General features: G+C 39.7%; 1 long non-coding RNA gene across 1 annotated transcript in view; it reads right to left on the reverse strand.

The window, feature by feature from the left end:
• Positions 1–2,140, reverse strand: part of LOC117817961 — an 89,495-nt gene extending 87,355 nt beyond the window's left edge. The window contains exons 1-2 of the long non-coding RNA XR_004632272.1: positions 2,003–2,140; positions 1,827–1,880 (exon numbers count right to left, since the gene is read on the reverse strand). This is a non-coding gene — a long non-coding RNA (uncharacterized LOC117817961). The remainder of the gene's footprint in view (positions 1–1,826; positions 1,881–2,002) is intronic.
• Between the last annotated feature and the right edge of the window lie 8,380 nt (positions 2,141–10,520).

Here is a 10,520-nt window from a genome sequence, read left to right on the forward strand (position 1 = left end):
TTCATATTGTCATAAGCTGTTTTTAAAACAGTTTTTTGTAAATGAGGCCTCTGCATGCATTTCCATCACTCTGAGGTTCTTTCATTTTCAGCCTCAGCAAATCATTCCTCATACGATGAAATGTTTACAGACTCTGTCAGCATCAGGCAGATTGCTCTCCTGTGTAATGCATGGCATGAGGTGGGAATGTAAAACATGTTAAAGTGTGGATGGCTCTTGGATGCCATGTTTCAACAGATCCCTGAAATGTGTTTGGACATAACTTCAAGATGAGGGAACAGCAGAGTACCTAATGTAACATGATGTTGGACAGGAGAAATCTCTGTACAGTCTTAATTTAATGACAAAATGATGATATACAGATGAGAATATGTTACACATAAGTTCATTTTATGGGACCTGTTTCCATTAAGTCATCCAGCAGTAAGTTAGTCATGAAAAACTTTTTGTTGGCTAGGATGTGAAAAATGTCTTGGACCACTGTGCCATTTAAAGTGAGTCTGCAGACATTTTATGTAGTCTCTGCAATAGAGCTGTATTAATCCTATAACAATGTAATAATGATGTTCCTGTAACACTTCTTTTACAACCTCTGATGCCAATAAAATGTCTGGATGACTTGGTCCCAACATTATGGCTCTGTGACACACTGAAGGTGACATTACAGGGGTGTAAATAATACACCTTTCAGTGGCACTATATCAAAAGAATTACAAGTAGTTAATTTATACAGAGTCAAATAGTTCCTTAATATCCATCAAGTTCCCAGTTTTAATATTTTTGGAAGGTCCTAAAAAAGGTTTATGAAAATCATGATGTGTACCCAGTGGTGGACAGTAACAGAGTAAATTTACTTGAGTACTGTACTTCAGTACATTTTTTGAGTATCTGTACTTTACTTGAATATTATGTTTTGGGGATACTTATTACTTTTACTCCACTACATTCAGAGGACAATTATTGCACTTTTTACTCCACTACATTTCTATCAATGCTCTAGTTATTCACTACTTTAGCTTTGAAGTCAGCTCATGAATGTCCTTCTCTTTTCTGAAATCTGATCCCTAAGACAGTAAAATGTATATCGTGCGTCTCCACGGTTGAACCTGGAGCAAGCACAGAGCAAATTTCATTCAGATCAGGCAGTTCATTTGGAGGTGGTAATGATGGTTATAATTCTCCACCTGAGCATTCATAGCCATATCTTCAGCCTGTGTTAGAGGTTTTTGAAATGAAGAATGATACGTATCGTTTGAAATGTTCTCCCTGTTTCCCACTCTGTCCAGACATACAAACATTCACCTGAGAAAGCGTGTTGAGCTACGTAACATTTGTTTAATTCCAGATGAACATTTCAAACTAAGGTGTCTGTGCTTGGAGTAACTTAGTTCCTGTTTTTATTACATGGTATATCTTTTAGAGATTTCAAGTAATGGTTTCTAAATAAACATGATGTAACAGAATGTACTTCTATGTATTCTTGACTGCACTTATGTATTGTGAAAATACAAAGTTTTTAGATTTTAAGAACTTTGGATACTTAAGTATTTTTAAAAGCAAGTACTCCAGTACTATAACTCAAGTAATAATCTGACAGAGCAACTTTCACTTGTATTGGAGTACTATTTGACCAAGTGGATGTATACTTTGACTTAAGTAATGAAACTGTGTACTTTGTCCACCACTGTGTGTACCTGGCTTAATGTTAAGCACAATTGACATATGCCAGCTTACACCTGTCTTCTGGCTGTCTCTAACATTAGCCCGAGCACATAGCACCTTATAGAAGTTATAGAAGTTATTTTCAGGCCACAGAGCCAACTTACAGTCTATATGCAGCTTGTTCTGGAAGTGCTCTTCATCGTCATACTCCCGCAGGACTGGTATCACAAAGTCAAATCGCGTTAACATCCTCACTGTAGTAATTAGCACCAGCTGCTGCAGGCACTGTCCACATGTTGCTTTACAAAAACAAAACAAACGCGCTGTAATGTCAGCTTACCTGCACGAACTGTATTAACCTCCCGAATCGCTCCACTTGGACAAACTTCTAGCCAAAGTAATGTGAGAGTAAAGTTTACATTATCCCACTCATTCAGTCAAAGTTATGGCGATAGGAACCCAGCAAAAACACGCAACACAAAATACAATGGCGGAAGTCAGTGCGTCAAATGAAAGGTGATTTATTTATTTAAATAATAATTATAGCAAGCCAGATTTATGTCTCTGTTATGTATTTATTTTTTATATACATCAACATTTTTTAATACAAAATCAGTTTTGGTGTGAGTTCAGGGGAGGTTTGGCCTTTTTATTCAATAATTTATTTGTTTGTTTGTTTATTTGTTAGTTTGTTTTTGAGAGTGAGAGAGGAGGTTTATTACTTGTATGACCATTGTTTTAGCATCATTTTTTAAACTATTATTATATCTTATTTATTATTTTTTAATCTGGCATTTATTTATTTAATTGATTGATTTTTGTGACGGTTTGCAAACAAAAAAGAGACGGACCCAAAATGCAGATACAAAAAATAAAGAATTTAATAACAAAACTTACTGTTTGAACAAAACACGGGAGACACAGAAACACCCGAACACTAGGAAAATGGAACCACTGGAACAGAGAAACAAGAGGTACATGCAGGTGTGGTAGACAATGATCTGACAAGAGACAGGGGAAACAGAGGAACCAAATACACAGTAATTAACACAAGTGTGGAGCACAGGACACAGGTGAAACTAATGAGGGTAATCAAAAAGGAGGGAAATGACACAAGGGCAGAAAGTAGTGTTGTTTTCTGTCTGTTCTTTTGTGAAACACTTTGGGCTGCATGCTTGAATGTATGAAAGGTGCTATATAAATAAAAATGAGTTGAGTTGAGTTCAGACCCTCCTAGCCCTCTCTTTCCTCTGTTCCACAATAATGCCTTACACACAAGCTGCTCCTCTTCTATATAAAATGAGCTGCAGCCTTGTTTCATCCCTCACAGCCCTCCCTGAATGGGGAGGCAAGTGTTTAAGCTGTTTCCATGGTGAGGGGTGTCTTAAGTGAGGGAGCAGCAGAGGTGTCACACGATGCTACATCACCCTTTTTTATAGAAAGTCATTTAAAAGTCGAGGTCATGTCGAATGCTGAAATACCATCCTCTTAACAGGGTGGGCACCTTTATTTGAGAACAAGGACACATGCTGCAAATATAGACAGAAATTATTTTTACACAAGTTGCCATTTCACCCCAAAACAACGAGGGAGTTATTGATAGCTTCTGCACATGATGAAAAGTAAATATTCCCACACAAGAGAAAAACTTCTCACTGAAACCAATACAGTTGAACTTCAGTATTTTAAGTTTTGTGTATTATTGCTTGCATGTTAAGGTTTCCTTCTCTGCAAGGTATTGTATATCTTAAAACTTAATATTCACCAAGGAGTATTTTCTCATGACTAAAGCATAAACAGACCAACTTTGGCAAAAAGAAGGAAACTGGTCTGAATTTCCTTTGTTTCTAAAGTTAGCAGCGCCTGGAACATATCCATAAAAATTCACAAGGACGTTGTGTGGTCATACTTAAGGAGGCCATGAGTCTAATTAACAATTAACTAGGTTATTACTCTCTGTTAACTCAGTCATGCAGCTCTAACACATGTGCTGTAATGTATGCATGAGAGACCTACTTTGATTGCTGCAAATAAAATGCTTTTTTTTCTTCATGAGTGATTTTCTATATGCATCCTGGTTTATTGTTCATTACAAAGTATAACAACATATGTTTTAGATACCCTCATGAGAATAATTAAAAACACATATAATGTAGGTTATTATAGTAAGAAGCTCCAGGCTACTGGCAACAGTAGAATAAAATGTGCAGCTTTGACATGTGCATGTAGTTGACCACTCAGTGAGGTGTAGATCTGGCTCTGTGTCTGGCCCCTTCTACAAACATTTGTCTTCATCTTCAGGATGGCTGCTGGCTCCGGCTATGCAGTTGGCTCCTCACTGCTTGTTTGAAGATTAAATACATTTTGGGTCATGTTGTAAACTTCCTGTGTGGTTGCACCGTCAGGTCTGTGTTCCACGCCATTGCTCCCCAAAGGCCTTGCATGAACACCATTATTATCCCAGCAAATTAGTCCAGTTAACCCACCCCTGCTCTGGCTCGCTCTTTGTTAACCCCTCATTTTTCAATGTGTCTGGTCCATCGACCAAAAGGTTGTAGAAGCCGGTTATCCCCCCCACCTTCTACTCCTCCTCATCGTCCCCTTCCACCCCTGTCCCGGCTGATCTTAACCTCTGTGAATATTAAACAGCACAGACTGCAGGAATGCCTCAGCTAAATTGGCAGCAGATGTTGTTGAAGGGATTTGGTTGTGAGGTGTTTTGTCTGCAAACGGAGCTGTAAAACATCGCAGGCCTGACAGGCCCTCTGCTCAGCCTCTGCAGTGAAATGGCACAAGGGCAATGTAGTCCTGTCATCGCTCTACAGAGGCTTACTGGTGTCTTAATACTCAACCATCCATTTATTGATCACTTATGAAGAAAGGTTTCAGGAGAGCAAAGAAACTAAAAGAGTTAAAGAAAAAGAAATATAGGTTGTATTTGAGATGTCCTTTCTATTTTAAATCTTGTAATACACTACCGACATAAAACATTTGATTAGCAGTAACATGTAATCTTAGTTTCATCCATTTATTGTTGTACTTCCTTTGACACGGGAAGGTTTTTGTCAAATAAGACACAAAATACATTTCATGATGTGGAAATCATGTCAACATACAAGCCAATTACATTTTAATGTATGTTAAAATATAATTGTAGAGACCCACATGTGATCCAAGAGTGGAAAATGTTGGTTACTTGCCGGCCATGTCAGTTTGAGAGGAAGCAGACCTGAGATGTCTGGGTGTCTGGGAAAAAGATGAATGACTGGTGCACAAAGAAAATGATTTCGTAGTTTGTTCCAAATTCTAAACCAGCCATCGCTCCAGGCTACGAGTGCCGACATAAACTGTGACACATGTGATTTCTTATTCCCAGTGCAAATTATGAAAGTTTGGACTACGGGTGCTCTGGTTCCAGATCCTCAGAGGCACAGGAGTTTGTTATGGGTTTCAATGGATGGTAACAGGAAAAAAACAGGCTCATATGAATCTGAAATTTCATTAGGAAATCTAAGCAAAACACAACCCTCTTATGGGCTAAGCTATCCTACTGAGTATTTCTATAAAATAATCAATGAAATGATTATGTCATGAAAAGGGTTGTGTTTGTACTCACAAACCAGTCGAGGCATGATGGCTGTCTAACATGAGTCTGGTTCTGCCTGAGGTTTCTGCCTGTTAAAAGGAAGTTTTTCCTCACCACTGTAACCAGCTAAATACTGGATTAAGGTGGGGTCAGACTGAGTCTTACCCTGTCTTGAAGTTGGGTCTCTGTTCATAATTTGACATAGAGTGGCCTAGACTTCCTATGTCTGTAAAAGCGTCCTGAGATAACGTTTGTTGTGATTTGGCACTATACAAATAAAGATTGATTGATTGAAACCCATAAGATTATTATCTTTTTTTCGCTAGTTGTATGGACCTTTTTAGCAACCTAAGCACACTGTTTTTGCTGAATGGTCTGAAGAAATATCGAGTTTAATTCAACAACAACAAAAAAGTCTGATTGATGCACTGGACTCAGAACTATCAGGCATGTCATAAGAGAAGCAACTTCGTGAACATGGAAGAAATTTTAGGATATCAAGGGGAAGGTATTCTCAGGAGTCAAAAAACAAACATTTTGGGAAGTATCACTAAGATAAGGCCCATTTCTAGAGTCTATGTCCTGTGTCGGTCCAAAAATCAGAGATGTGTTATAATATCCACCTTATTACCTGACTTTGTTAAATACTTGATTCTGATTGGTCGAAACCAAGCGGCAACCTCCGGTCTCAAACTTTGAAGCCCATGCGGATGTGTTATAAACTGCAATTCATCGAGAATCTGCTTGAGGCTGGCTGCAGAAACACCAGAAACCACATAGACAGCAATTCATAAAAGACGATCTTTGCAGCATTAATAAACATGTTTACAGCCTGGTTCAGAAAACGGCTTGGCTCTACGTAGCTAATGTCTCTATCGGCACACACTGTAGGGTGGGTGAATTTTTCTCTAACTCGACAGTTCAGAAGATATTAAGATAACGAGTTTTTGCCCAAATAAGGACATGACTGACTTGACTCCCGATCAGGAACACACAGCTGTTGGCTAGGAGGCTCAAACTCCGCCTCTTTACATCCCACTCTGCCTGGTTGACTTCCGCATTTCCAATATGTCTCCCGCCGTCGATTGGCTTAAAAACAGCGCTCAGGAACAGATGGGTGACGTCACTGATACTATGTCCATTATTTATACAGTCTATGGTCAAAACAAAAAGGTGATTAATTCTCAACAGCAAAAGTGACACCAGAGACAACCTGATCACACATCATGTCAAGTCAATCTGTAGAAAAGAGTCCAATATATTTCACATCTGCCTGTTGACACTGTGGCAAAGACATTTGTTTGCGTCAGGATCTTGAACTGGACTCGCTTTAGGGTCTTGCTCACTATCAGGATTTTAGTTCCCAGAACCATCTGCTCTCTCTATATGTTATATCTTACTTAGTAAATCATCAATAAGATAAGCTATATTGTGCTAGAATGTTGTAGATAGTGGCCCATAATGCCAAACTGAGGCCTTTCTGCTATACTCTGCAAAAGCACTTCTGAGTTTTTAACTTTATGAGATCACTGGATAGTATATGATTCACATGCGTACTGATAGTGCATTCACACACACTCTCTATATCTCACAGTATGCCATCTATCAACAAAAACACTCGAGAAAATAATCAGTGTAAGTGCTACAGTGAGTGGGAGACATTCATGCAGCGAATGTTTGATATGATTTTTTTTCTTACTGATAAGAAACCCATGTATTACAACCAGGGCATGAGTCTGTCTATGGAGGGTGAGTGCACAGAGCAGCCCATTTACCAACAAGGTGAAGCTTAACATGAGAACTGCATTCAAGGGTGGCCAAGACCCTCACAGGCCATCTGCCAAAAATCCAATACAGCAAATGGCTGGACTCATGTAAGCCTTAAGCTGACAATAGAGTCACTCCGCTTAAAAGATGCTAACATCCTTTAATGGGTATGAAAGCCACTGCAGCTGAATACAAATCCAGGCTGTTTTCTGAGGTCCCTGCAGCCCAGACATTTATCCGCTTCCATCCAGCACACCCAGTGAAGTTGATTAATTGAACTCTTTGGGACAAAAGGAGAAACTTTTATCAACTTCGGCTGTGACTAACCCTCTGTGTGGACTTCAGGGAAATTAAGAAAAAAGCTGATTTGCTTTATCTCCAGATCACAATACAAGGAATGAGTGGTTGCCAAAACATAAAATATCAAAATTTCATATCTATTGAAGATCACATGGTCTCATGTTGGGGGGTTGTTTGCCACCTGCTTTGGAACAGGCAGTGGAGGAGTGTGGGGTAAATGTGGGGTCACAGCTGTCATCAGTCTCTCAGTTATAGAGGCCGAGTGGGACTGCAGATATGAAGACAGAAAGTACAGCGATGACATGATGGGGGACCCGGGGGTTACACAGTCACACTACCACCATCTTCATTCAGCAAAGCATGGCGTATAAACTCTACAGAGCTCTGTGTGTATATGTGTATATGTGTATATGTGTATATGTGTGTGTGTGTGTGTGTGTGTGTGTGTGTGTGTGTGTGTGTGTGTGTGTGTGTGTGTGTGTGTGTGTGTGTGTGTGTGTGTGTGTGTGTTTGTGTGTGTAAACAATCCTTTAAGGAGTTTTCTCACCGGCTCTGACTCATGCGATGCTCCCACAGTGGAAGCCTGTGCACGACCCCTATAAAAAGAGAGGGATGCCCACTTCCTGCTCCCCTCAGGCGTGCCAGTCCTGTCCCAAGGGAGAGGGGCCCCATAATTTATTATTTGTTCCCCTCTTGTTAAGGCAATACTTTCTCAATAGCTCTTCCCCCTTTGTATATTTTTACTGTTCTTATTTTCTTCCTTGATTCAACCCTGTCCTCTCTTATTTATTTGCTTTCTAAACACCAGCCTGGTTCACTGCGTCCAAGCTGCCACGAAGAGACTTTAAAAAATGACTTTTGTCCTCATTGAGGACAGTGTTTATTTTTCTGAGTGAACCTGAAGAGGAAAAGAGTATTTTGGGGGTACCTATTCATAGGTAACAGCTGAGCAGAGTCATACAGGATGACCTCGATCGGCATTACCTCAGGGTCCTAATCAGATACTCCTGCTGCAGATTGAAGATATGTGAACAAGCTCAGATATCATAATTTATCAGCCTGGTCCTGCCACTCTTAATGTAAAGACATTCCTGCACCATGTGAAGTTAATGAATTGTTATGTCCACAGCACATGTTGTGTGAAATGGTTCCTTTCAGCACGAGCTAACCATTGTCAAACATTCAGTCTCAAAAGTTTCCCAGAGGGTCCAAGCTCTTATTTATTGGCAGAAGTGACTTCTTTGTTTGTTGTTTTGCTGCTTTCTCAGCCCCACAGAAACTATTCAAGGCAAAAGAAAAAAGGTCTCAAAAGGCCAAGCGACTGGCTGACCAGTGATCCATGACTCAGCTTTGAAAATCTCCGCCTTCAAATCAAATTGTCCGGCTTCAAGGAGCAGAGGTGCCGCAGTGCTGCCCTGGGCCACTCAATGTCACTGACCGGCTTTGAGGGGTTAATGCACATTTTTCTCAGCTGTCAAGGACGTGTGATGAGGGCAAAGGAAAACAGGGGAGTACAAAGGTCACCACACTCACAAAGAGCATAGGTCTTTGAAAAAACTAATTATATTAAGATAGTGCTTGAATTATTACATTTCTAGATATCAGATTATGCTATTAAATAAGGTTTTTGATTTTGTAGAAACATCCTTGTACCAGAGAATTCAGGATTCTTGGCTGATTCTGTCATTATTTATCAAATCATTTCTAAAACTAGTTAGAGTTTTCAAAGAGAGTGTTTGGTTTTGTTAAAAAGGGAGAATTTGAAAGAATTAGGGCCTGTGTCCACTAACAGTGTTTTTGAGCTGTCAACGCTAGGGGTGGGAATCAAAAATCTGGATCTGACTTAGAACTGGTTCCAATTGATCAATTCCATCAGAATTGTACACCTCAAATGTTATCGATTCTTCTTAATGATTCACTTCCCAGCACAACGTCACTTCGCAAAACATTGCATTATGTCACACACTCACAAATACTTCAAATATGCTGAAGCATTTGTCAACTCTGCCTCAAAGCTAGGGGTTTGCGTCGGGCCAAAGTGGAGAAGGGTTCCATGTGAACATGTTTGCGTTGGAGAGGCGAAGCCGCTACTACCTTTCCTCTTTTGGAGTCAGGACACTTTCCCTCAGGCTCAAGGAGCTGCGTCCGGACTCAAGCGGCTGAAAATGAGGCACAGAGAGTGGGTAAAATACCTCCGCGATGACCCCTGAGGAAAAGCGTTTTTCCTCTCCAAATTCAAAGAGTTTTCCTCCAGGCTCCAGGGTCCATGTCCAGACTCACGTGGCCGAGAATGAGGTCAACCTATTGTTCAGTATGTTCAAGTTCAATATGTTCATGTTAAGTCTTGTGCAGTCATAAGTTTGGAAAAAATAAAATGGTTCCTTTTGGTCGGCAGAACTACTCCCCGCCCCCCCTCAAAAAAATACTCAGGAATCGTTAGGAGAATTGATAAGGAATTGGATTGCAGAATCCACAATGGCATTGACATTGATAAAATCTTATCAATTCCCACCCCTAGTCAACGCCCACAACCTCAATTTGAGAGTACTTCTCACAAGCACTTACATGAGCTAGCCCATGGGACTCACTCGTTCTTTAATAGTCACAAATAAAGGTCTATTACTATATTGCTCCGTATTTTCTTTAATTCAATGAAAAATTTAAAAAGAAAACAAAAAAAATCTGTAATAGAAATCCTGGTGTAGCATTAAAAGCAGGTCTGCACCTGGAAATACGACCCTAAAAAAATGAGTGTGGTTAGTTTCTCCTCTGTACAGACCCCGTCCATTGTCATTGACAAAGTTGATTTCATGAGTTCCTCCCCCCCCTTTTTTTTTGTTCTGTGATGGAGATGTGACCATGATGAGTGCAGAGATACTCAACATTTTTCAACTTGGAGGGCCTTGAATAAAGCAACATAAAAGCACATGATGCTAAAGGAGTTAATGGGCTTGAGATACTGAGAACTGAAAAAACTGAACTGCATTGGTTTTCTATAGATAATTAGTACTATCAGTGCAAAAAAATAATGCAATTAGTGGACACAGGCCCTTAATCTATCTTTTGAACTAGTTGTTCCCTTGATCATGGAGCTGTAATATGTGAATAAATACTTCCTTTTTACTTTCAGTAGTTTCCAGTGCAGTTTTTATAGCATCTTGTAGTGATGCTTTGTTTTCTTCAAAACATCTTTTTACAAAATCTC

Source organism: Notolabrus celidotus, chromosome 8 (assembly GCF_009762535.1).
Source record: "Notolabrus celidotus isolate fNotCel1 chromosome 8, fNotCel1.pri, whole genome shotgun sequence".
Classification (NCBI taxonomy): Eukaryota; Metazoa; Chordata; class Actinopteri; order Labriformes; family Labridae; genus Notolabrus; species Notolabrus celidotus.